At 40.2% G+C, this 27,874-nt stretch overlaps 1 long non-coding RNA gene across 1 annotated transcript in view; it reads left to right on the plus strand.

Moving 5' to 3' along the window:
• Positions 1 to 27,874, plus strand: part of LOC131512228 (uncharacterized) — a 195,488-nt gene that overhangs the window by 28,913 nt on the left and 138,701 nt on the right. Inside the window, exon 5 of the long non-coding RNA XR_009262038.1 lies at positions 8,836 to 8,956. This is a non-coding gene — a long non-coding RNA (uncharacterized LOC131512228). The remainder of the gene's footprint in view (positions 1 to 8,835; positions 8,957 to 27,874) is intronic.

Below are 27,874 nucleotides of genomic sequence, written 5' to 3' on the forward strand. Positions count from 1 at the left end.
ATAGATTTTTGATACTAACCCTTTATCTGATATATCATTTGCAAATATCTTCTCCCATTCTGTCGGTTGCTTTGAGTTTTACTATAAGATTGTTTCCTTTGCTGTGCAGAAGCTTTTTATTTTGATGAGGTCCCAGTAGTTCATTTTTGCTTTTGTTTCCCTTGCCTCTGGAGACATGTTGAGTAAGAAGTTGCTGTGGCCAAGGTCAAAGATGTTGTTGCCTGTCTTCTCCTCGATGATTTTGATGGCTTCCTGTCTTGCATTTAGGTCTTTCATTCACTTTGAGTTTATTTTTGTGAATGGTGTAAGAAAGTGATCCAGGTTCATTCTTCTGAATGTCGCTGGCCAGTTTTCCCAGCACCACTTGCTGAAGAGATTGTCTTTATTCCATTGGGTATTCTTTCCTGCTTTGTCAAACATTAGTTGGCCATATGTTTGTGAGCCCATTTCTGGGTTCTCTATTCTGTTCCATTTTTCTGAGTGTCTGTTTTTGTGCCAATACCATACTGTCTTGATGATTACAGCTTTGTAATACAGCTTGGAGTCTGGGATTGTGATGCCTCCAGCTTTGGTTTTCTTTTTCAAGATTGCTTTGGCTATTCGGGGTCTTTTCTGGTTCCATACAAATTTTAGGATTGTTTGTTCTAGCTCTGTGAAGAATGCAGGTGTTATTTTGATCAGGATTGCATTGAATATGTAGATCGCTTTAGGTAGTATCGACATTTTAACAATATTTGTTCTTTCAGTACAGGAGCATGAAATATTTTTCCTTTTTTTGTGTGTTTTCTTCAATTTCTTTAATAAGCTTTCTATAGTTTTCAGTGTATAGATTTTTTTACCTCTTTGGTTGGGATTATTCCTAGGTATTTTATGGTTTTTAGTGCAATTATAAATGGGATCGATTCCTTGATTTCTCCTTTTGTTGCTGAATTTTTGGTGTATAGGAATGCAACTGATTTCTGTGCATTGATTTTATATCCTGTGACTTTGCTAAATCATGGATCAGTTCTAGCAGTTTTTTGGTGGAATCTTTTGGGTTTTCTATATAGAGTATTATGTCATCTGTGAAGAGTGAAAGTTTGACTTCCTCCTGGCTGATATGGATGCCTTTTATTCCTTTGTGTTGTCTGATTGCTGAGGCTAAGACTTTCAATCTATGTTGAAAACAGCGGTGAGAGTGGATGTCCCTGTCATGTTCCTGACCTTAGGCGGAAAGCTCTCAGTTTTTCCCCATCAACTATGATATTAGCAGTGAGCCTTTCATATATGGCTTTTATGATCTTGAGGTATGATCCTTATACTCCTACACTCTTGAGGGTTTTTATTAAGAAAGATGCTGTATTTTGTCAAATGCTTTCTCTGCATCTAATGAGAGGATCGTGTGGTTCTTGTCCTTTCTTTTATTGATGTGATGTATCACATTGATTGTTTTGCAGATATTGAACCAGCCCTGCATCCCAGGTATAGATCGCACTTGGTTGTGGTGAATAATTCTTTTAATGTATTGCTGGATCTGGTTGGTTAGTATCTTGTTGAGGATGTTTACATGCATGTTCATCAGGGAAATTGGTTTGTAGTTCTCCTTTTTAGTGGGGTCTTTGTCTGGTTTTGGAATCCAGGTAATGTTGGCTTCATAGGATGAGTTTGGAAGTTTTCCTTCCATTTCTGTTTTTTTTGGAACAGCTTCAAAAGAATAGGTGTTAACTCTCTAAATGTTTGGTAGAATTCCCCTGGAAAACCGCCTGGCCCTGGAGTCTTGTTTTGTGGGAAATTTTTGATTACTAAATCAATTTCTTTAGTGGTTATGGGTCTGTTCAAATTTTCTATTTCTTCCTGTTTCACTTTTGGTAGTTTACATGTTTCTAGGAATTTGCCCATTTCTTCCATATCGCCCATTTTGTTGGCGTATAATTGCTTATAATATTCTCTTATTGTTTGTATTTCTGCTGTGTTGATTGTGATCTCTTCTCTTTCATTCTTGATTTTATTTGAGTCCTTTCCTTTTTCTCTTTGATCAAATTGGCTAAGGGTTTATCAATTTTGTTAAATCTTTCAAAGAACCAGCGCCTTGTTTCAATGATCTGTTCTACCGTTTGGGTTTTATTTGCTGTTCTTTTCACAACTCTTTAAGGTATAAGGTTAGGTTGTGTATCTGAGACCTTTATTCCTCCTTTAGGAAGGCCTGGATTGCTGTATACTTCCCTCTTATGACTGCCTTTGCTGCATCACAGAGGTTTTGGGTTGTGGTGTTATCATTTTCATTGGCTTCCAAGTACTTTTTAATTTTCTCTTTAACTTCTTGGTTAGCCCATTCATTCTTTAGCAGGATATTCTTTAGTCTCCAAGTATTTGTTATCTTTCCAAATTTTTTCTTGTGGTTGATTTGGAGTTTCATATTGTTGGGGTCTGAAAATATGCATGCATTGCAATTTTTTTGTACTTGTTGAGGGCTGATTTGTGTTCTAGTATGTGATCTTTTCTGGAGAATGTTCCATGTACACTTGAGAAGAATGTGTATTGATGCAATGTTCTGAATATGTCTGTTAAGTCCATCCGGTCCAGTGTGTCATTCAAAGCCATTGTTTCTTTGTTGATTTTCTGTTTAGATGATCTGTCCATTGTTGTAAGTGGGGTGTTGAAGTCCCCTACTATTATGGTATTTTTATCAATGAGTTTCTTTATGTTTGTGATTAATTGATTTATATATTTGGGTGTGTCCACGTTTGGAGCATAAATGTTTACACTTCTTAGATCTTTTTGGCAGATAGACTCTTTATTCTGATATAATACCCTTCTTCATCTCTTGTTACAGTCTTTATTTTAAAATTTAGGTTGTCTGATGTAAGTATGGCTACTCCAGCTTTCTTTTGGAGACCATTAGCATGGTAGATGGTTCTCCATCCTCTTATTTTTAATCTGAAGGTGTCTTTACGTCTAAGATGTGTCTCTTGTAAACAGCTTATAGATGGATCTTGTTTTCTTGTCCATTCTCTTACCCTATGTCTTTTTGATTGGAGTGTTTAGTTCATTGACATTTAGAGTGACTACTGAAAGATATGAATTTATTGCCATTATGTTGTCTGTAGAGTTGGAATTTTTGGTGGTGTTCTCTGGTCCTTTCTAGTCTTTGTTGCTTTTGGTCTTTTTTTTTCCCATCTTTTCTCCCCTCAGAGAGCCCCCCTTAAAATTTCTTGCAGGGCTGGTTTAGTGGTCATGAACTCTAATTTTTGGATTGTCTGGGAAACTTTTTATTTCTCCTTCTATTTTGAATGACAGCCTTGATGAATAAAGAATACTGCATATTTTTCTGATTCAGCACATTGAATATATCCTGCCATTCCTTTCTGGCTGGCCAAATTTCTGTGGATAGGTCTGCTGTGAACCTGATCTGTCTTCCCTTGTAGGCTAAGGACTTTTTTTTTTTTTTTTTTACCTTGTGGCTTTCATGATTCTTTCCTTGCATGAGTATTTTGTGAATTTGACTATGATATGCCTGGTTGATGGTCAGTTTTTGTTGAATCTAATGGCAGTGCTTTGTGCTTTCTGGATTTTGATGTCTGTGTCTTTCCTCAGGTTACAAAAGTTTTCTGATATGATTTGCTCACATAAACCTCCTCACTCTTTTTCTTTCTCTTCATCTTCTGGGGCCCCTGAAGAGTTCTGAGTTCTCTAATTCTTATTTTGTGCTCTTTTGCTTTAGTCTCGCTCTTTTTCAGCTTCGTTATTCTCCATAAATTTGTCCTCTATATCGCTGATTTGCTGCTCTGCTTCATTCATCCTTGCCACCGTGGCATCCATTAGAAGTTGCAGCTCAATTTTGGCATTTTTGATTTCATCCTGACTAGCTTTTATCTCCACAGAAAGGGATTCAAATCTATTTTCAACTCCAACTAGTATTCTCATTATTGTGATTCAAAATTCTGGTTCAGACATCTTCCTTGTATCTGTGTTGATTAAGTCCCTGGCTGTTATTTCTTCCTGTTCTTTCTTTTGGGGCAAATTCCTTTGTTTAGTCATTTTGAAGGAAGAAAGGAATTAATAATGTAAAAAAATTAAAAACAGCACAAAAAATCAAATAAAGGACGCTAGATCCTAGGTGTGTTTTGGTTTGGTTATTGAAAAAAACCTTGATTAGTTAGAGAAAAAAGGGAAAGATAAGAAAATAAAAAAAAGGAAAAAAGAAAAAAAGGGAAATGTTCAAAAATTTGGAAAAATAGATACAATAAAACAGAATAAAATGAAATGATGGAAGTAAAATAGAATTAAAAAATTTACAAAAAAGTAAAAAACATAGTAAAAAAATTAAAGAAAAATCTTAAAAAAATTTTTTTAAACGTTTATTTATTTTTGAGACAGAGACAGAGCATGAACAGGGGAGGGTCAGAGAGAGAGGGAGGCACAGAATTTGAAACAGGCTACAGGCTCTGAGTGTCAGCACAGAGCCCGACACGGGGCTCAAACTCACGAGTGGTGAGATCATGACCTGCGCCAAAGTTGGATACTTAACTGACTGAGCCACCCAGGTCCCCCTAAAGAAAAATCTTTTTAATAAAAATGGAAAATAAAAATAAATTTTCCTTCTGTATTCAAGAATAGGAAAAGAAAAGAAAAAATTGAATAGATGGACCAGTGAACTGAATGAAATATGATTGAAATTACATTGTTTTCCCCTAGAATTCAAACCATGAAGCACTTTATAGTCCATAAACTAAGCAGGAGAGACTTATGGTGGTCCTCAAGAACATGGTTGGCCCAGCTGGGTGAGGCTTAGTGTAACGGCTCCCTTCTCCACTAGATGGCACTACTTAGCTTACTGGGGTGGATTGCTGTGGTGCATGTAGCGGTGTATGTGCATGTAGCGGTGTATGCGCATGTGTGCAAGGGGTGAAAATGGCACCACCTACCTACCCAGTCTCTAGTATCAGACTTGTGTGCTCTCTATGACTTGCAGTCCAGCACCACTGTGTTGTATCTGGCTTCTGTCCACTCCCTGCTTCTATACTGTTCGCGACCAAGCTGTCAGGCTGCCGGGCACCACCTTCCTCCTGAGTTTTATCTCAAATGGGGCTGTGTTTCCCAACCCCTCACTTCTGAGGGACTGTGGCTTTGACCCGTTCTGACTCTCTGGGGGAAGGTATCACTGAGCAATGGCCAGGTGCCAGCCCGCCCCCAGGAACGTTCGCCAGACTGTGCCACTTCCTATGCCCAGAGACTGTGGCCAGCACCAGCCCACCCGAGAAAAAGTTTGTGCAATTGTGTAGCAGCAGCATTTCAGGGATTGTGGCAAATCACAGCACACATTTGGCACCAGGCTTTACCATTAACATCCTTGCTCCAATCCCAGTGGATGTGGCCATTCTCCGGGGTCTGCTGGGACCTTTGGTTGTGGGGAGGCCGCACCACCTCTACCAGCAGGGGACCTGTCTCTCCCCACGTGGCCCGAGGGTTTCTTGGGCCTTGCTCTCTGCTCCTGGGGATAAGCCCTTCCCACCAGAGCACGGCCAGGTATCAAGCTGTGGAGTTTCAGATTATGTGCTCCCCCTGTTTATAGAGTCTTAATGGTATTTAAATGGTCTCCTTTCCCCTTTCTCCCTTTTTTGTTCAGTCCCTTGTGGCTGTTTCCACTCTTCCTTTTTCTCTCCAGCTGCTTTGATGGGGGTGCTTTTCCCATACTCTGCCCCCACCCCCATCTCTGTCTTCTCTCTGCAAACGAAAACAGCTCCCTGTACTCCAGGGCTTCTCTCTCCTCCAGTTCACCTCTCCACATTGCATACCTGCCAAATTCTGTGGTTCAGGTTGTGCAAATTGTTCTGTTAATCCTCAAATCAGCTTTCTTGGTATGCAAGATGGTTTAGTGTTGATCTGGGCTGCATTTCTGGGATGAGAGATGTAAAAAAACTTCCATGCTGTTCCTCCATCTTGGCCCCTCACCGCTGCCCCCATTTTTTAAATGTTTGTTTATGACAAAAATTTTTTTAAAAACGTTTATTCATTTTTTTGGGGGTGGGGGTGGGGGAGAGAGAGACAGAGTGTGAGTGGGGGAGGGACAGAGAGAGAGGGAGACACAGAATCAGAAGCAGTCTCCAGGCTCTGAGCTGTCAGCACAGAGCCTGATGCACGGCCTGAACCCATGAACCATGAGATCATGACCTGGCCAAAGTCAGAGGTTAACCGACTTAGCCACCCAAGCACCCCTAATGTTTATTTGTTTTTGAGAAATACAGAGAGAGAGAGAGAGAGAGAGAGAGAGAGAGCAAGCAGGAGAGGGGCAGAAAGAAAGGGAGACATGGAATCTGAAGCGGATCCAGGCTCTGAGTTGTCAGCACAGAACCCGATGTGGGGCTCAAACCCACGAACTGCGAGATTATGGCCTGAACCAAAGTCAGATACTTAACTGACTGAGCCACCCAGGTGCCCCTTCCTTCCTTCCTTCCTTCCTTCCTTTTCTTCTTCTTCTTCTTCTTCTTCTTCTTCTTCTTCTTCTTCTTCTTCTTTTTAAAATTTATTTATTTATTTTGACAGAGAGAAAGCATGATTTGGAAAGGGTCTGAGAGAGAGGTGAGAGAGAAAGAATCCCAAGCAGACTCAGTGCAGAGCCCCATGTGGGGCTTGAACTCATGAGCTGTGACATCATGACCTGAGGCAAAGCCGGACGCTCAACAGACTGAGTCACCCAGGTGCCTCAAGACTTCCTATTTTTCAGATACCCTTTTGTACTATCGGAATTTCTGTTCTGTGCATTAACTATATTTCAAAAAGATAAGAGAAAAGAGAAAGAAACTGTATTAAAATTTTTTTTTAATGTTTATTTCTTTCTGAGACAGAGAGAGACAGAGCATGAGTGGGGGAGGGGCAGAGTGGGAGACACAGAATCAGAAGCAGGCTCCAGGCTCTGAGCTGTCAGCACAGAGCCCAACTCGGGGCTCGAACTCACAGACCATGAGATCATGACCTGAGCCTAAGTTGGTCGCTCAACCGACCGAGCCACCCAGGCGCCCCAGAAACTGTATTTTTAAATGTTATTTACTTCTCCAAAAAGCCAGGGAGGAAAGAAAGAGGAAGAGCAGTTTTGGGGGGGAAAGAATCCCTCAAATGAACCTGATTTTTCCTGGGTTTTCTTTTCACTCTCATTTCCTGGTTTGCCTTTTCTGTTCTCAACCGCCTCTCTGATTGCTTGCTTTCCTTTTCAAAAACTCCTTTCTGTTTCTCTAATGCTTGTATTCAAATTTGAAGCTGTTTTTGCACACTTGGATAGAACTCTGCATAATTAACTTTTACTAATTTTTGCTCAACTCCTAATCAAATGATAACTAAAGTGTAATGTCATTTCTTAGCATATATACCTATACCTGCCAAATAGACTACTTTAGTCTGCATGATTTTTATGGGTCAAAAGCATGCCTTTTGATGGAGAAAATATGTCTGTAATGAGGATAAATTTTGGGGGTTGTTTCATACTCAAGATTGAGGTTTTTAATCAGAATACATTTGAGGACATTAGATGTCTCCTTTATTCACAATATGCTTCCAAAGAGTCAAGATTTACTAAATTCTACCTCTCAGGATTTTAAAGTGAATGTGCACTCTCTACCACTTTTGTTGCCAAGGGAGCTCGCATCTGCCCTGGAAAACCTTCCCGTGGAGCGATGTCAGCAGAGATAAATGAATGAGAGTACATGCAGTTCTGTAATAATAGTGCAATTTGGCTAAAGGGTGACATCATCCTTTCACTGTTGTATCTGCCATTCTAAGTAGCAGTGAGTCCAGCTGAGCTAGAGAATGAATTACAGGGAGAGTGCAACGGCAAGGTGGGATTAAACATAAAAAATGGAATGGAAAGTTAAATTTAAAAAGAAGGTAGCTTTGTGTATATCCAGTCCGCAATATGTTTTTTCTTATGTATGGTTTTGATTTAATCACCACATCATAATTTGCCATCATTTTGGATTATGTGGAAAGATGCAAAGCCTCTTTCCTAATGGCTGTTTTGCTATATATACACATGGGTCCCACCAGAGTATAAATAGGGACGTTGGAATTGATTTTAGTCTTTAAAGGGCACATTTAAATGCTGGCAGATAAAATGCCTTTATCAGTTCAATTCACTCACTGTGATTCCACATGCCTCACTGGTAACACTTGAGGGAGGGTTTGCTGGGTTTTATTTGGATGCCAAGAAAAGAATATCACCATCGTTCATGCTGATGAACCCTGGACACGGTTTGTTTCTGGAGAGGAGCAGTATGTGACTCTGTATTTGTTCTTTGAGGGCTGGATCAGTATTAACTCATTGCTTTTTTTTTTTTTTTCTTTTTAACTAACAGCTTTATTGAGATAGAATTCACATACAAAAATACTGCTTTTGTTTGCTGATTTTTTATATTCCTGTCCTCTGATGTTCACAGGCATCAGATAAATTTCTGCAAAGGCACTGATAGTAGTTTTGAGGAATAAATACTGCAGATGGGTCAAATCAAAGAATCAAATTTCAAAGGTGGTTTAAGGAATCATGAAAAGGAGGGAAGAGCAGAAATGAAGGAAAGAGAATTCTAGAAGTAAAATGAGCAGTTGATTATTGAAAAGAAAATCTGCCGTTTGAATAAGGACCAAAGAGCTTTCATTATTGGCTCCCCACTTGGCTGTGTCTTTTTTTGAGCAGCAAGTCCCACGATCAAGAAACCAGAAGGAAAGTGGACTTTAATTAGTAGTAATGACAATGTTCCAAACATCAACAGTGAATCTCCTAGGCAATTTCATTTCCAAAGCATGTTCGCATGTATCTCAGGTAAATTTTTTTTCATGAACACCTTTTTTAACATAGGATTTTATTTGCAGAAGCTATTTTTGTGACCTAAAGAAAAAATGGCTCACTGAAACAGAACTTTGCTGATCTGGTTTCAAAGAATTCTACGAGATGAAACATTCCATGGAACTGAACATAGAACGGGCATATCTGGTAATGAAAATGTTCTTTTGGTCCAGCATTATGTTTTATGCTTTAAAGGTGTTAGTATGCAAGGAACAGGGAGGAACAGGACAAGAGGAAGTAGGAAAATACTTTATATTTGAATATGCTTTGTATTTTCCAAAATACTCAGACCCACCAAAGCCTGGTAGCAAGTATTATCCTCATTTTACAGATGATAAACATGCTTCTAAGAAATATGTATTATGAGTGATAGAAAATCCATCTCAAACTGACCTAAGCAATAAAAGGTGTGTCTTTCTGTGTGTGTGTGTGTGTGTGTGTGTGTGTGTGTGTGTGTGTGTTTTGGCTCAGAGAGTTGAAAAGTCCAGAGCAGGAACTAGCTTTCAGTGTGCCATGAAAGAGGTGTTCAGTTGATACCATCAGGGTCCAATTTCTCTAGACAACTTCCAGTTCTGTTTTCCTAATATTCAGTTTTCTTCTAAGACAGGCTTCTTTCCTCCTGAGGAGGCAAGATGGTTGTTAATAGCTCTAAAAAAAAAAAAAAAAAAAAAAGTACCTCTTTCTCATAGTCCCAACAAAAGTCTAGTGATTGTGTCTCATTGCCTGTGATTAGGTCACATGTTCATCCCTGAATTTATCACCGTGGCCAGAAGGATGCAGTCCTCTGATTAGCTAGGCCAGAGACAGTAACTCCTGGACCAAATGTATGGAAAGGGGTCAGCATGGCTTTCCACAGAAGGAAGCCATTCCCCACAGTTTTATTGAGATATAATTGATAGCTAACATTGTGTAAGTTAAAATGACCTAATTTTGTATCTCTAGTGTAGGCTGATTAAATGTTCCACTGATACTGACATGATATATTTTCTTTTTTTTTTTGCAACTGGATTCTAAACTTTTTGAGGGTAAGGGTTATATTTTGATAGTTTTTATTTCTTTATGCACAGTGTTTAGCATGCTTATTTGCCTTTGATCAAAATTCAGAAGATACTTGATTGAGTGATTGAGTTTTCCTGGTGAGATTATTAAATTAACTTGTAAAGTGTTATGGGAGCAGCTGGATACTGATTCCTTATTTATTGTGGTGAAAGAGGGGAGGGGAGGGTGGAGCATCCATTTTTATAAAGCTTTCCGGGTGATTCTCTTCCGAGAATTTAAAACTTTCCCTTAAGATTTCAGCATATGAATATCAGAGAGTAGGCTGACCGATGTAAAACTCTTCATTGTATCACAAACACCCAAGGAAGTGATGTTGAAGTCAAGGCCCATTAGAAATCTCTTGGAAGCGAAGACATACAACTATAAAAACTCAAAAAGTACAAAATCAACATGAATTAAAATGGAAGAGAAAGACTTTGGTTAACTTGTTCTGTTTCAGTAGCCTATTGCTACATAACGAATTGCTCCAAAAAGGGAGTGGCTTAAAACAACAATCTATTATTTCTCATTATATGAGTTGTCTGGGCTAAGCTGGCTGGTTTCTCAGCAACGTATGGGTGTAACTGCAGTCACTCATGGAGCTACATTCAGCTGAGAGCTTGGCTGGGGCCTGAACACCCAAGAAGGCCTCTTACTGTCAAAAGTTTCTCTCCTTGGGATGTCTCATCATCCGGTAGACCAGCCCTCAATTCTTTGTAGTAGGATGGTTGACTTCCAAGAGGAAGCAGAAGCTGCCACTTCTCTCAACTGGGCTCAGAAGTGACAGGACATCACTGCTGCTACATCTATTGGACAAGACAAGTGACAGGGCTGGTCCAGATTCTAAAGTGAAGGAAGGAAAGTAGACCCCACCTCTCAATGTTAGGAGTGTGCAGCAAGAGGGGAGGAATTGTTGGTGGCCACATTTGGGTATTTTCTGCCATACTTACATCTGGCACATATAGTAAGAAGTGGCTATGCCTTTGGGCCATCTAAACTCAAGCCTAAAAACAATTACAGGATCCATGAAATGGAATACCATTTAGCAATAAAGAGGTATGAAATACAGAACCATTCTACAACATGGATGTACTGAGAAACATCATGCTAAATGAAAGAAGCGAGACACAAAGGACTATGTATTGTACGATTTCATTTGCATGAAATGTCCAGAAAAGGCAACTCTAAGGAAACAAAAAGTAGATTAGTAGGTTGCTGGAGGTAGGAATGGGGATTAATTGTAAATGGGCATGAGAAATCTTACCGAGGTGATCAAAATGCTCTAAAGCTAGAGTATGGTTATGGTTACATAATTCAGTAAATTTACTAAAAATCATTGAATTGTACACTCAGGAGGAGTGAATCTCATGGTGTATAAGTAATATTTCGATGAAATTGTTAAGAAAATACAGCATGGTGGCCCTTAATTCAAGAGACATGTTCCTGGAGGGCTTTGCATAATTAAAATCTTTGTAAGTGAAGGCTAATTTTCCCACAGGAATAAGTGTAAAGCGGAGGGGATGTACTCTCAAAGTGTAAAACCCTACACCTGTTTTGGCCTCTTTTTGCTTGGAGTGCTTTTATTTTCTTAGCCTTACATCTCTCACATAATACACTTTCCTAATTTAACAATAGGGTATTTTGAGGTTGGTATCTGGACTTCTGTAGCTTTTTGAACTGGACTAACTTCCAGTCCAAGAGACTGATTTTCCAGTGAGTTTTTCAGTAATTGGGCCATCACTTAAGTAAACACTTGCATGACACTGTTAAAGACTATTCAAAAGATTTTAATCCCTTTTTAAAAATTTTAAAATTTTTACATTTATTTATTTTTGAGAGACAGAGAGAGACAGAGCTCAAGTGGGGGAGGAGAAGAGAGAGAGGGAGACACAGAATCCGAAGCAGGCTCCAGGCTATCAGATGTCAGCACAGAGCTCAATGTAGGGCTCGAACCCACGAACCATGAGATCATGACCTGAGCTGAAGTCGGACACCCAACCGACTGAGCCACCAGGCATCCCTTTAATTCTTTTTTAAAAGCTTATTTTTGAGAGAGAGAGAGAGAGAGAGAGAGAGAGAGAGAATGAGAGAGAGAATGCATGACTGGGGGAGGAGTGGAGAGAGATGGGGACACAGGATCTGAAGTGGGCTCTGCACTGACAGCCTGATGTGGGGCTCGAACTCATGAACTGAACCATTAGATGCTTAGCTCACTGAGCAACCCAAGTGCTCCAAAAGATTTTAATTCTGAGCAACTGTCAAACTTAAAATGAGAGCACAGGGGAGCCTGGGTGGCTCAATCAGTTAAACTTCTGACTTGACTTCAGCTCGGGTCATGATCTCCTAGTTCATGGGGTCAAGCCCTGAATAGGGCTCTGCACTGACATTGCAGAGCCTGCTTGGGATTCTCTCTCTCTCCCTCTCTCTCTGCCTCTCTCCTGGTTGTGCTCTCTCTCAAAATAAATAAATAAACTTAAAAAAAAATAAAGTGAGAGCATATTAGCTATTCAAACCATTGGTCAAGTTTGGATGTCCATATGTAATAGTTTCTGCTGATCAACGATTACAGGTATTTCTTTTTTAACTTTTTTTCTGTGAAGATTTATTTACTTATATATTTATTTAACATCCAAGTTAGTTAGCATATAGTGCAGCAATGATTTCAGGAGGAGATTCCTTAAAGCTCTTTACCCATTTAGACCATCCCCCCCCCACAACCCCTCCAGCAACCCTCTTTTTGTTCTCTATATTTAAGAGTCTCTTATGTTTTGTCCCCCTCCCTGTTTTTATGTTATTTTTGCTTCCCTTCCCTAATCTGTTTTGTATCTTAAAGTCCTCATAAGAGTGAAGTAATGTGATATTTATTTTTCTCTGACTAATTTCGCTTAGCATAATACCCTCTAGTTCCATCCACATAGTTGCAAATGGCAAGATTTCATTCTTTTTTGATTGCCAAGTAATACTCCATTGTATATATATATACTACATCTTTTTTATCCATTCATCTGTTGATGGACATTTGGGCTCTTTCCATACTTTGGCTATTGTTGATAGTGCTGCTATAAACTTTGGGGTGCATGTGCCCCTTTGAAACAGCATACCTGTATCCCCTGGATAATACCTAGTAGTGCAATTGCTGGGTTTTAGGGCATTTCTATTTTTAATTTTTTGAGGAACCTCCCTACTGTTTTCCAGAGTGGCTGCGCCAGTTTGCATTCCCACCAGCAGTGCAAAAAGAGACCGTCCTTCTCTGCATACTCTCCAACATCTGTTGTTGCCTGAGTTGTTAATGTTAGCCATTCTGACAGGTGTGAGGTGATGTCTCATTGTGGTTTTGATCTGTATTTCCCTGATGATGAGTGATGTTGAGCATCTTTTCATGTGTCAGTTCGCCATCTGGATGTCTTCTTTGAAGAAGTGCCTGTTCATGTCTTTTTGCCCATTTCGTCATTGGGTTATTTGTTTTTTTGGGCATGGATTTTGATAGGTTCTTTATAGATTTTGGATACTAACCCTTTATCTGATATGTCATTTGGAAATATCTTCTCCCATTCTGTTGGTTGCCTTTTAGTTTTGCTATAAGATTGTTTCCTTCACTGTGCAGAAGCTTTTTATTTTGATGAGGTCCCAACAGTTCATTTTTGCTTTTGTTTCCTTTGCCTCCAGAGACATATTGAGTAAGAAGTTGCTGTGGCCAAGCTCAAAGAGGTTTTTGCCTGCTTTCTCCTCGAGGAGTTTGATGGCTTTCTGTCTTCCGTTTAGGTCTTTCATCCATTTTGAGTTTTTTTTTTTTTTTTAATTTATTTTTGGGACAGAGAGAGACAGAGCATGAACGGGGGAGGGGCAGAGAGAGAGGGAGACACAGAATTGGAAACAGGCTCCAGGCTCTGAGCCATCAGCCCAGAGCCTGACGCGGGGCTCGAACTCACGGACCGCGAGATCGTGACCTGGCTGAAGTCGGACGCTTAACCGACTGCGCCACCCAGGCGCCCCAATTTTGAGTTTATTTTTGTGTATGGTGTAAGAAAGTGGTCCAGGTTCATTTTTCTGCCTGTCGCTGTCCAGTTTTCCCAGCACCATTTGCTGAAGAGACTGTCTTTATTCCACTGGATATTCTTTCCTGCTTTGTCAAAGATTAGTTTGCCATACATTTGTGGGTCCATTTCTGGGTTCTCTATTCTGTTCCATTGATCTGAGTGTCTGTTTTTGTGCCATGCAGGTATTTCTGTTAACCAGTTAAAGGGACACCTTCCTATGGCATTAACCAACACATAGTTTGCAAGTCAGTCAGCCTGCCCTTCTTGAAATTTTGCAAGCTTTGACAAAGTTTATATTTAAGGAGATTTCATATTGTTTAAAATTTTGCTCACAAAGTGAGATCTTATTATTATTTGTATATTACACTATTTGAAATAATTCAAATTCACATGAGATGCAAATACATTATATTATAGAGTTGGTGATGGTGAGAACTTACCAGCCTGGCTTTCCCCTCCCTACCTTGTTATTGCAATGGGAAAACCTCAACATTCAGCATGTGCATTCCAGATGGCTCATGAGCCCTTAGTATTTGCTTCTATTCAATTTGTAAGGGGTTTGTGTTCCATGAATTTGCATTAAGTTTCAGGTTAGATTCAATAATCCTAAATACCAAATGAAATTCTGTCTGATCCATTCAGCCTCTGAATCTTGTCGGAAACTCCAAAATTGGCTTGGGTTTTCTTCAAGGATTTATGAATCTGGGCTGAATTTGAGGTTCATAAAAGGATTCAGTCAGAGTTTCTTTAGTCTGGAATTTCAAAAGAAGTGTTTTGCACATTTCTTTCAGTATGCATCAAACAAGTTGTCAATGTCTGCTGGATTTATGTCCCACTCTTCCTAAATAGACTACTCATTTGGGGATTTCATTTCTTCATCAATGTTATGGGTTGAATTGTGTCACAACATTTACCTGTTGAAGTCCTGACCTCCAGGACCTCAGAATGTGACCTTATTTGGAGATAGGGTTTCATAGAGGTAATCAAGTTAAAATGAGTTCTTTAGGGTGGGTATTAATCCAATATGGCTGGCATCCTCATGAAAAGGGGGAATTTGGATACAGAGACAGGCACGTAGGGAGAGCAGATGTGAATATTAAGGCAGAGATCAGGTTGATGTGCCTATAAGCCAAGGAACACCAAACATTGCCTGCAGACTACCAGAAGCCAGCGGAGAGGACTGGAACAGATTCTTCTTCACAGTAGGTGGAAGGAACCAACCCTGCTGATGATAAACTTCTGTTGTTTCAGTCACTCCGTATACAGTACTCGGTTATAACAGCCCTAGCAAATGAATAGAATTGGTAAAATAAGAAGATAGACAAATGGCATTTGTTTTGGACTTTGACCAAATCCCTTCAGAGCATTATGTCAGTTGATTTTCAGTTGAAAATCCAAAAAGGTAGGCATCCGATTTATTATACGCACAAGGAAATGAAGGCTGAGTGGCTTGGCCAAGATCACACAGCTCATTTCCTTAGCTAACATTGGGACACAGATGTCTTCATTCCTAGTTCAGTCCTCCAGTGCTTGTTAGTGGCAGGGTTTGGGAATTAAAGGCAGGATTAATGGAGATGGTCTTCATCTACAATATTAGGAGTGAATGAGATAATTCAAAGAGCTAATGTTTGTTATTCTCTATGTGTCAGGCACTATTTAAGGCTTCCCCTAATTAACTCAACTCATTTACTTCTCATAACAACTCTATGAAATAAATGTTATTATTACTCCCATTTCTTAGGAAAGAAAAGTGAGACACGGAGAGATTGTGTAATGAAGGAAATGTTTCCAGTCATGTGAAAGAGTTCCTAGGAGGGGAGTGGAAATTTGCCCAATTTCTTTCTCTGATGATTTTAGTTTAATATATTTTTATCTATAGATCATATATCAAGCATATATCAAGTCATATATCCGCATCATGTATCAATTGTGAAAAAAAAGAGACTTTACCAAATATCAGGTTGATTATTTTGATTTTTCCAGAGTTCCCTTCTAGACTTTTTTCCATTTGCATAAGGAATCTTTACATAGGGTAATCCTAACATGTATAAAAATTGGTATTCTGCTTTCTTTCTGTTTAATATCATACTGGAAGCCTTTTTCTATTTTAATGCAGTATGTATCTGCTGTGATCATTTTAATGAATATTTCAGAAATTCCCTGTTAAGCTAAAGAGGCTCTTCTTTTTTGGAAGAACTAAAGAATAACATGATTAAGTTAAGGAAAAGGTCAACACACAATTTGAACAGGTTACCTACAATTTTACGTTTCTGTGCTTTGGTGCTTGATTAATTGCAAAAACCAATGACGTTTGTTAAAAGCTGTTCCAGTGGCTATTGCTGCTTAATTTATTATCCCAAACTTGCTATAAAACAGAAGCCATTTTATTACATTCATGGGTATTGTGGGTCCAGAATTGAGAAAGAATATAATCAGCACAATGGACACAGCTTATTCTGCTCCATGATGTGTGGGGCTTTAGGTGCAAACATTTGGAGAATAGGGGTCAACTTGATGATGGTCTGAAATCATCCAAAGGCTTTTTCACTCTTGTGTCTACAGGTTGATGTTCACTGTTGGCTGAGATCTTGTCTGGAAACTCGGCTGGAACATCTAGAGCTGTCTTCTTTGTACTTGGACTTTCCCATGGTGTGGTTGCTGGGTTCCAAAAGCAAGCATTTCAACAGAACCAGGCAGAAGCTGTGAACTTCCTGTGAACTAGTTTTGGAAGTACATAGTGTCACTTCCACCGTTAGTCATAAACCCTCCCACATTCAAGAAGGGAACCTAGATTTCCGTATCTTTTTAAAAAAGATTTTATTTTTAACTGATCTCTCCACCCAACGTGGGGCTGGAACTCACAACCCTGAGATCAAGAGTCACATGCTCCTCCGATTGAGCCAGCCAGGCACACCTAGATTTCCATATCTTTTTTTTTTTTTTTTCAACGTTTTTTATTTATTTTTGGGACAGAGAGAGACATAGCATGAACGGGGGAGGGGCAGAGAGAGAGGGAGACACAGAACCGGAAACAGGCTCCAGGCTCCGAGCCATCAGCCCAGAGCCTGACGCGGGGCTCGAACTCACGGACCGCGAGATCGTGACCTGGCTGAAGTCGGACGCTTAACCGACTGCGCCACCCAGGCGCCCCCTAGATTTCCATATCTTGATGTGAGGAGAGTTAACATCACACTGAGGGCATGTAGGACGTGAGTTATTGTTGTGGCTAGTTTCGAAAAGTGAGACCTGCAACAAGGTCCTTGAAGTAAAACTATTTATTTGTGATGTGTGTTTGCTTTTATAGCTCTTGTGAATAAATACACTTATTTATTGTGAATAAATACACCTCTCTTTTCTCTAACCTAGATTGAAAAAGTGTGACTTACTTGCTATATTTTACCCCTAATGAATAACTGCTGAAAAAATGAACTAATCCTGGTTTCACCACCAAGTTTGTGACCTTGGACATGGGACCTCTCTCTCTCTCTCTCTTTTTTTTTTTAAATTCCAGTATACTTAACATACAGGGTTACATTAGTTTCAGGTGTACAGTACAGTGATTCAACAATTCTGTACATTACTCAGTGCTCACCAAGTTAAGTCTACACTTAATCGCCTTCACCTATTTCTCTCATCCCCCCAGCCACCTCCCCTCTGACAAGTGACCTCTCTTGACTTCAGTTTCCTTATCTGTTATAACTGAACCTATTTCATTGGGCAGTTGTAAAGGTTAAATACATTAATGCCAGTAAAGCATAATTAGTGTGATACCTGGTTTATGGTGAGTGTTCCATAAACAAACAATAACTGTTACCGTTGTCATCATTGTGGACAAGGTATGGGTGGCTTATGTAATTTTTTTCTGCAGCACATACAAGAGGTGTTCTGACCTAGGGCTTTGATTAAAAAAAAGTCTTGATATCACACTGTTCTAAAATTTCAAACAACTTTAAAGGAAGATGTGGGATAATAAAAATCTGATTTAAAAAGGTAGTAGAATGAATTTAAGTGGAACTTGAAGAATAGTGTGTTGAATTGGTGGCCTGAGGTTCTCGGAAAAACCCAAATGGAAAGAAGTCCAGGAAATTTTCAGTTGAGGAAGTGGGGCCTTTGAAGAGTTTATTTTATTGTATTTTATTATTATTATTATTATTATTATTATTTTTTTTTTTGAAGAGTTGATTTGATATTGGAAATCCCCAGTGGTATCACCTGGGACCCCCATTTCTGTTCCTCTACCTCCCACCTCTTGGAGATTCAAGTCACCTTGGCTAAGGCCCATCCAGCAACTTTCCTGTAACTCTCTGGGTCCTTGTTGTTATCAGGCTGGGCTCCCCAGTCTTCACTCATTGTCTTAACAGGGCCATCTGTATTTTACCTCCTACATTCTCTTGGAGACAAACATTGCCTTTTCCAGCTTTTACAAGAAATTAAGTCCCATAGATGACATTTATCATGATTTTTATAGGTCTATTAAAGACTGAGGCTGTGGGGGGATATTTTCACATTCTAGAGCATTTAAAAGCCTGGTCTGTCTTGCCCCCACTTCACCCCTCATTGTTTGCCTCTTGTAAGTGTGAACTCCAGATATCAGACCCTCCCAGACTTGATTTGTCCCCTAGGAGGCATAGTCCACTTGACCAGCTAGAGAGAATAAGTAATGGAAAAAATTCAAACCAAGAGAGCATTGGAGAGAATCAAAACAACATCTTCACATACATGAAGTTTAATGCTGTTTTTAACCATGCTTTATACATACACATCATCTCATTTCATCCTGTGACCAGGACTATGAAATGAGTACTATTATTATACCCTCCTCCCCCCATTTTACAGATGAAGGGGCTGAGGCACAAAGAAGTAAAGTAGACAAAGTTACCTGAAGCCATGATGTTTAACTGCAGAACCTTCACCTTTCACTATTACTCTATTCTCTGTTATTGATTACTCTGTATAATCTTTCCCCTACCGGGCTAAGAATTTTTCAGACGTGAAAATTTTTTTAATGTTTACTTATTTATTTATTTTTGATAAATATTTATTTATTTTTCAGGGAGAGAGAGGGAGAGAGAGAGCGCCGGGGAGGGGCAGAGAGAGAGGATCCCAAGCAGGTTCCAAGTTGTCAGCGCAGACAGCGGGGCTCGAACTCACAAACCGGGAGATCATGACTTAAGCCAAAGTCAGATGTTCACCCGATTGAGCCACCCTGGCACCCCTAATGTTTATTTATTTTTGAGAAAGAGTGTGAGTGGGGGAGGGGCAGAGAGAGAGGGGAACAGAGGATTCGAAGTCGGCTCCGTGCTAACAGTAGTCAGCCCACTCTGGGGCTTGTACTCATGAACTCACAAACCACAAGATCATGACCCGAGCTGAAGTCAGACGCTCAACTGACTAGCCACTCAGGTGTCCCAGATACGAATGGTTTTAACAAGGGGTTGCATGTCCTATATGATCTTCAGGACTCTTTTTCACTTTTTAGGGGGAGGCGTGTATGATCCCCTTTGATGATAAATTGGTGCTTTTCCGATTTTGTCTTTTCAAAGTGCTTTTTCTATACTTATGGAAAACATTTTAATAGAGAAATCACCAATGTGTAAGAGTTATAAATGAATCAATATACCATAAAAGATGTTCATTAGGAAGATAAGACCTCCTTAGTTTTTTGGTAATTATTTTATGATATTTCTGATTAATGATTTCATTTGGCCTATTTCAGTGTTCAGTGGTCTTCATTTGTTAGTGTTGATTATAGGATTCCATGCCTCGTTGGAATCTGACTCTTTTTGACCAACAAATGTGAATTAAAATCAATAGAAATGTCATTAGCATCCCAATATCATGAAAGATAATATAACCATTTCTCATGCATTTAGTTTATTAAAATTTGCTAAAGTGTGAAATATGTAGGACAAGTAATGATGTTTTAATCTTTCACCAAGGTAACAATTGAAAGCTGATTGATTCCATTCAGTAATTATAAAATCAGAATGATGGAAAATTGTAATCAAGTAGGATTCATTCTCCTACTTTGTCACTCCTCCGTGCAAGATAAAATTCTCATTTGCATCATCTCTTTTATCTGAAAAGAAATCAAACTTCTGTTTGGTTCACTAAATCTAAGAGATAGATAATAGGCTTTCCTGGTTCTCGAGGGGATGGTGAGGCAGCCCCTGCCTACTAATAGAGAAGAGGGGACAGTTTTTCCTTAAGACTAGATGATCTCTGTGGGAAGGGCCAAGTCTGCTGGGATCTAAACATTGAAACTATAACATTCCTCCAGCTTTTGCATGACCTATGGAGTGAGGTAGGGGCTTGTCTATTATGGTCTTGCTCTTCCTGGCTTCCTAAAGACATCCTTGGGTGGATGTAGCTGACCAAATATTATAGGCTCTAAGTCAATTCAGTTGGCTTGTAGGGTGCTGGGGGGATCTTTCTTTGTTTTAAAAAATCTGGCAAGAATCCTAATTTCCTTGTTTTTGAAGATATGGGAGAATTGCCATCACCCCATGGGTATATGGTTGTTAGGTTGGGTATAAAGAGTGGGGAAGAGGGGCGCCTGGGTGGCGCAGTCGGTTAAGCGTCCGACTTCAGCCAGGTCACGATCTCGCGGTCTGTGAGTTCGAGCCCCACGTCGGGCTCTGGGCTGATGGCTCGGAGCCTGGAGCCTGTTTCCGATTCTGTGTCTCCCTCTCTCTCTGCCCCTCCCCCGTTCATGCTCTGTCTCTCTCTGTCCCCCCCCCAAAAAAAAAAAAAAAAAAGAGTGGGGAAGAGAAGCGCAGAAGGCTCATATAAAGGGAAGCAATTGAGTCCATGCTGCTAAACCTAAAACTTAGAAATTCAAACCCTGGAAGAGAAAAGTGATAAGAAAAATTGGCAGGTGGCAATTTAATGGCTCATATCCATCATCTCATGGGTTTGGTTGGTGGCTTTGAAGTGGAGGTTGGAGAGTAGGCTGTTCCTAGCTGTCATTGTTACATAAAACAGAACATGCCATCGGCTAACTTGGGAACATCGAACTCTTACTGGGAAAATAGAAATTCCTCAGGGAAGTCTTTCTTCACTGTACATGATTCCTTCTTGCCTTCAATTAGATCAAGGCCACTGATCTATATGCTGTCAAAGAACCCTGTGCTTTTCTTTCAGAGTATTTTTTACATGATCATGTTTGTGGGATTATTTGATCAATACCTGTCTCCCCACCATTAGATTGAAAGCTTTGTGAGGGTAGGGACTGAGTGCATGTGTGCTTTTTCTTCACCATTGTTCTTTGAATGTGGTTGAATCAATATTCCAGGCATCCCTGCCCAAAGTCTCTATTCTCTCTCAAGGATCCCCACCTGCAGAAGAACTCACATGCCTTGTTACAAAGTGATTTTCCTTGTTGACTCAAAAAGCTGTCTGTCTATCTCTTGGACCTTCTGCTTCCTACTCTACTAGCCATACTTATTAATCATCTATAGGACTTGATTGTATATATTTTAGAAATGACTTTTTAACACATCACACAAGTTAATCAGGAAGTATTTCCACTCTCAAAGCCTCCTTTCTGGAGGCTCCAAAGACTCTAATGTAGTTGAGGATGTAGAAACTGTGACTTCCATGGCTCAGGAGAAAACATTTGTTACAAGAATATCTACTTTTATTGTTTTGTTACAGTTACTGACCTTCCAACAGATTTTCTGTGGGCAGTGGAGCATTGTGAAAAGATTGTTATTTTTGGAGCCAGACAGACCTGAATCTGAATCCCAGCTCTAACAGTTACAGCTATGAAGCTTCTCATCTGTAAATTTGGGGAAACAGTGCTTATTTTGCATGGTTGTCCTGTGGATTAGAGATAGTATATTTTAGTGCCTGATATAGTGACTGATCTATTTTAAGGACTGAATATATGGTAGGTTATAGGGGGGATTATTATCGCCAAATTTCAGAAAATGAAAAAAGGCCATAGAAACAAAATAATTCTCTTGAAAAATCCACAACAGGGGTGCCTGGGTGGCTCAGTCACTTGAGCATCTGACTTTGGCTCAGGTCGTGATCTCACGGTTCATGAGTTTGAGCCCCTCGTCGAGCTCTGTGCTGACAGCTCAGAGCCTAGAGTCTGCTTTGGATTCTGTGTCTCCCTCTCTCTGTGTCCCTCCCCTACTCACACTCTGTCTCTCTCTCTGAAAAATAAACATTAACAAAAAGCCTTTAAAATAAATAAAAATCCACAACAAACTGTGTGATAGTGCTCAGGAGAATATAGCTCTTTTAAACTCGGTAGAGAGACCGACTCTTCGGAATACTGGAGAAAACTTAAGATTCAGGAACATATGGGCATTGACTCTACATTCTCCACTACCCAAGATATGGTTTTGTTGATGAATATATCACAGAACTACAGGGACTTGGCATTGGAATGCATTCCCTTAGATGGAAGTACTAGACTATTAGTGTGAGTTCTGAAATGGCAACATAAACCCAAGTTTAAAAGCTTGGCAGAAAATTTGGTGGTGTTCTCACCCTTGCTAGGACCCTTGCTTGCCTGGGGGAATGTCTATACAAGCTGTAAACTCTAGATGGGAAAGAGAAAAGCTGGACCCAAATACACAGCATCTATTGCTGTTGTGGGTGGAACTTCTCCTTAAGAATTCTTGGCTAAAAAAACCGGGAATGTAAAGCACGTGTGTCATAGGTGTTCGTGGCCACTCTGAACCTTTTGGAAACACCGCAATCCCTCAGCCCAGTGGTTCTCACCTGGCCTCACATTAGACTGCCTGGGGAGTGGTTAAAAAAAAAAACAGACTGAGGCTTGGATCTCCTCACCAGACCAATTAAATGAAAATTTTTAGGAAAGAGGCCCATACATTCATATTAAAAAAAAAAAAAAAAGCTCTCTACATGATTTAATGCCCCAGAGTTGAAGATGACTGCTGGCCCAAACTTCTCAATACTAATCACACTATAAAATCTCATATCCTTACATGTAGAGCAGCAACAAATAGAAGGGTGAATACAACATAAAGAGAGTATATATTTGCTTTGGAGGGCATTGATCTGGGAAATAGGTCTTTCATTAATATGACCTGGAAAAGAAACCTCATTGTCTTTTCAACCATTAAAACCCCATAGGAGGGGAGATGATGGGTTCTGGGAATGGCATGTTAAGATGTGTCATTTTAAATGCCGAGTTTTTAGGAAATGCTCTTCTTAGAGCACCTCCCTTGGGCCTGATGGTTTGGCAGCTTTACATCCAGCACTTAGCTGCCCAGCCCCCTGGGATCCTCCCTCTCTGATCTCAGAATGCTGAAGATGGCTATACTGGCAAAGGCAGCACTTACATCTAGTTCCTACAGTGAGCTGCTTGACTGCCATCCCATATGGGTAAGGACCCTGCCAGGTAGGCACCCATATAGCGTGAGGGTTAACTGAGTGGGTGGCACCCGCAGAAGATCATGACAGTGTGTAGAACCAGAAGGACTCAAGAGATGTGTCGGGTCACTCCTCTCAGTGGGGAGGTTGAGGCCCCGAGAGGTGACAGGTTAGGCAGTGAATTACGGAGCAGCTGGGTGTGAATTACAGAGTGCTGATCCTCACATGGAGGTTAGGGCTTTTCCTCTCTTATATCAGTCTCTCTGTCTTCTCACCATTTTCTTGGCTTTCTCTCTCTATTCTTCCTTTTTTTTTTTTTTTCCTAGCCCCGCTCTGACTCCATCTGTATTAGGATTTTCCAGGGAACGGAACCTATGGTATATGCATATATATAAAGAAGTTTATTATAAGGTATTCGGTCACATGGTATGGAGGCTGAGAAGACTCATGATCCTGCCATCTGCAAGCTAGAGGCACAGGAGAATTAAGGGTGTAGTTTGAAGCTCTGAGGGCTGGAGATTCCAGTCTGGGTCCAAAGACCTGAAAAGCAGGAGTGCTAAAGGCAGAGGAGATGATCCACTTCCAGCAGTCAGGCAGAGAGGAGTCAGCCTTTCTCTGCCGTTTGGTTCTACCTATGCCCTCAAAGGATTGGATGAGGCCCACCCACACTGGGGAGGGCAGTCTGCTTTATTCAGTCCACTAATTCACATGCTAATCTCTTTTTGAAACACCCTCACAGACAGATCCAGAAATAATGTCTAACCAGATATCTGGACATCCCATTACCCAGTCAAGTTGACACATGAAATTAATCATCACATCATCTTCTCCTGTTTCCCTCATTTTTCTTTTTGATTTTGTTGTCTTAGGTCTTATATCTTTAATTTATTTTATTTTATTTTATTTTTATTATTTATGGATTTATTTTGAGAGAGAGAGAGAGAGAGAACGAGAGAGAGAGAGAGAGCATGCGAGTGGGAGAGAGAAAATCCCAAGCAGCCTCTGAACCGGCATGGAGCTCACCGTGGGGCTCAAACGCAGGAACTTGTGAGATCATGACCTGAGCTGAAACCAAGAGTCAGACACTTACTGGACTGAGCCACCAGGTACTTATGTCTTTAAGGTTTTGTTTGCCTTGTCCCAGCCACTCACGCTGGAAGACTGTTAATTCTTAGGCTCAAATGTGCAGTTTCCGTGAATAAAGTGACTGTTAAAGTTTTGGACCTGTAGTTCAAAAGTATAAAAAAATTAGTCAAAGATGGAAAACATTAATAGGGGAACCAATAAAAAGGAAATGTAAAGTTAAATATTTTCTGTTCCTTCCCGGGGGCAGGTGCTGTAAGGTGGATGGGAAATGAGGCTGCTGTTCTCTCCTTCATAGAAGGGAAGAGATGATGTTGGACAACTGGAGTGTGGTGCGAAAACTCATTTGGAGAAAGCTTCTGTGGCATCTCAGCAGGAGAACATTTTTATCAACAGGATGGTGATTGCCTGCCTGGTTGGAATTTTTTATTTTCTGAATCATTCTGTTTGAAATCATGGGGATTTGGCCACAGGATATTTCCTTCCATTTGTAGGACATTTTGTATGAGGGGTAATACCTTCTCTCCAAACATTTTAGGACATAAAAATGTATTCAAGTGACAAGTATTTTTCCCTTAGACATTACTAAACGAATCCCTATAATATCAGAAAAAGGATAAAGTGTAGATCTAAATGTATTTTCATTCAATTTCTTTTCTGTTTTCTTAACCTTCTTGGAATGAGTAGATTATCATAAAATTCTGTAAAGGGCCCAAATCTGTTGGGCCTTGGGGGAAAGTGACCCCTCTTAAAGTGCTTATTAACAAGCTATAGTGGACATTAAGTTACTTTTGGTGCTCCGCATCTATTCACCTCATGTTTAATCACCTATTCCCCATGCTCAGATCAGGTAGTTAAATGAAGCTGCCCTATTCCCATCTTCGGTGATGGAACAGACGACGCAGGTCTAAGCCAATGTGTACACAGCATTCTCCTGCCTGTAATTGTTGGCTTGAGATTGGCATGTGACCCTGTATAGCCAATGAGACTATTAAGAGGGAAACATACACTGTTTTTGCACTGAACCTGAAGCTACCCGGGGCTGTAACTGTAGCCAATTATATAGGAAAAGCCCATTTGAATGTAAACTAACCCAAGAGATGAAACCTGATAGGAAACAGAAAATGTTTGAATACACTCAGAGGAGATTTAGAGAACTGGACAGAGTTTGAGATAAATTAGTGAAGATAAATGTTTTAGGTAGAATAATGACCCCCCCACCGCCAAATATGCTGAAGTCCTAACTTTTGATACCTGAGAATGCGAACTTATTCGGAAATAAGGTCTTTGCAGAGGTAATTAAGATGTAAGTTAAGGTGAGGTCATACAGGAGTAGGGCAGGCCCTTAATTTAAGAAGACTGATGTCCAAGAGGAGAAAAGATGCAGACACATACAAAGTAAGAAGAATGCCAGATGGAGACACAGATATACACAGGGAAAAGGACAGGTGACCATCAGAGCAGAGATCTTCCTAGGACCTAGACGGGCAGAGAAGGATCATCCTCCTGTAGACTTCAGAGAGAGCATGGCCTTGCCGACACCTTGATTTCAGACTTCTAGCTTTTAGAACTGTGAAACAATAAATTTCTGTTGTTTAAAGCCACATAGGTTGTGGTACTTTATTATAGCAGCCTGACAAGACTAATACAAGGAAGAAAGCGTAGCATATGAAAAAAAGTTAACTTTATTTGTTAACTCCAAGGAAAATTAAAAACTTGTTAATGCGAGAAAGGGTAAATAGGGTGTACCGCATGACTTAGCTGTCAAGACTTTACTACTCATAGTGTTATAAATATTATTAACCTTACCCAAATTATTCTATACTGGGAACTATATATGTGTGGTGGAGTTGTGTGTGTGTGTGTGTGCGTGCGTGTGTGCGTGTGTGTGTATGAAATCATCTTCCATAGTGCAAGGTCAGTATAAGGTGCCTAAACTGGAATATTGAGAAGTAGCAACATAAAGAGGTTATTTAGAAATGTGGATGTACATAGCAAGTGATCCAGTTAACAGAGCTAAAAACAGAAGGAGAGCGTGGCTGGGACTGCCTTGTTTTTGGAATGAGACCTGTAGAATTATTTGATTCTACAATATGTGCATGAATAACCTTCATATAAAGAAAAACTACTTTAAAAAGGAAAAGAATTTTTGAACCTCTGAAGGAAATTACTTGTAGAACAAAGGAATGTGTTGCCTTTGGACACAAATAAGAAATAGAATACATTTATTTGGTGCGCTAGTTATCCACAGATCTGTATCTATTTCCTTGGCAGTCAAGGAAGGTCAGAGTTCTTCTATAAAGCCTTCACATGTCCCTTTATCCTGTATTCAAACACTGCTCTTTTTTTTGTTTAATTATTATTATTTAAAAAATGTTTTTTAAATATCTATTTTTTAATTCTAATTTTTTAAATGTCTGTTTATTTTTGAGAGAGAGAGACAGAGTTCAAGCGAGGGAGGAACAGAGAGAGAGGGAGACACAGAATCCGAAGCAGGCTCCAGGCTTCGAGCTGCCAGCACAGAGCCTGATGCGGGACTCGAACCCACGAACCATGAGATCATGACCTGAGCCGAAGTTGGACGCTTAACTGACTGAGCCACCCAGGTGCCCCTTAATGTTTATTTTTGAGAGAGAGAGAGAGAGAGAGAGAGAGCGAGCAAGCAGGGGAAGAGCAGAGAGAGAAGGAGACACAGAATCCAAGCAGGCTCCAGGCTCTGAGCTGTCAGCATAGAGCCCTACACGGGGCTTGAACTCATGAACTGCGAGATCATGACCCAAGCCGAAGTTGGATGCTAAACCAACTGAGCCACCCAGGCGCCCCTCAAATCCTGCTCTTATAAAAGAATGAGCACCTCTGTTACCCTAAGTATGTAATTATACTTTAAAACCATAAAGTTCATTTTAACAGGGGTCTTTCCTTAAAACTTAAGGAGGTTCTCAAGATGAATGGCATTTTTGTTTCCTTGGGGTGACAGTTACAGGGCATTTTCTTATCCCACTGGAATTCTAAATCAGATAGATTCATTTCTGGTAAGTAGCTAAGAGCTGAATGTACCTGGCCTTTGACACTGACGTTAAGGCAGATGATCTCCCAGCCATTCCCTCCAGCCACTCTCAATCCTTCTGCAGCAATTAAGCTTCCAGCCTGCACTGCCGCCTTTCACCATCAGAGGGCAGTGGGGCCGCGAGTGCCTGGGAAGGAGGGGGAAAGATATTTAGCACCTGGGGAGTGGGAGGAAGTGTCTCGCAGGGTGCGCACTTACAGCATCTCAGGAACTAGATATTGCATTGGTACAAACGGTGCGTTTTCTTCTAAATCTTGTGCCAATCCCAAAAGGCAGGAAGTTCGATCTTAATGGCGTTTGCCATGGCTATCTATTGCACTACGAGCCAGGAATTTATTAGGAAAACAAAGAGAATTGCAGAAATAAGTTTAGATTGGCATTTCCCCATTTTCCTACTTGTGGAATAGATTTGGTCCATGTTCTGGAAGAACATGGTGTCAGCTGGAATGGAGGTCTGCTTTCTTCCTTATTATTCTAAAATAGATGTGC

This window comes from Neofelis nebulosa, chromosome 1 (assembly GCF_028018385.1).
Source record: "Neofelis nebulosa isolate mNeoNeb1 chromosome 1, mNeoNeb1.pri, whole genome shotgun sequence".
Lineage (NCBI taxonomy): Eukaryota > Metazoa > Chordata > Mammalia > Carnivora > Felidae > Neofelis > Neofelis nebulosa.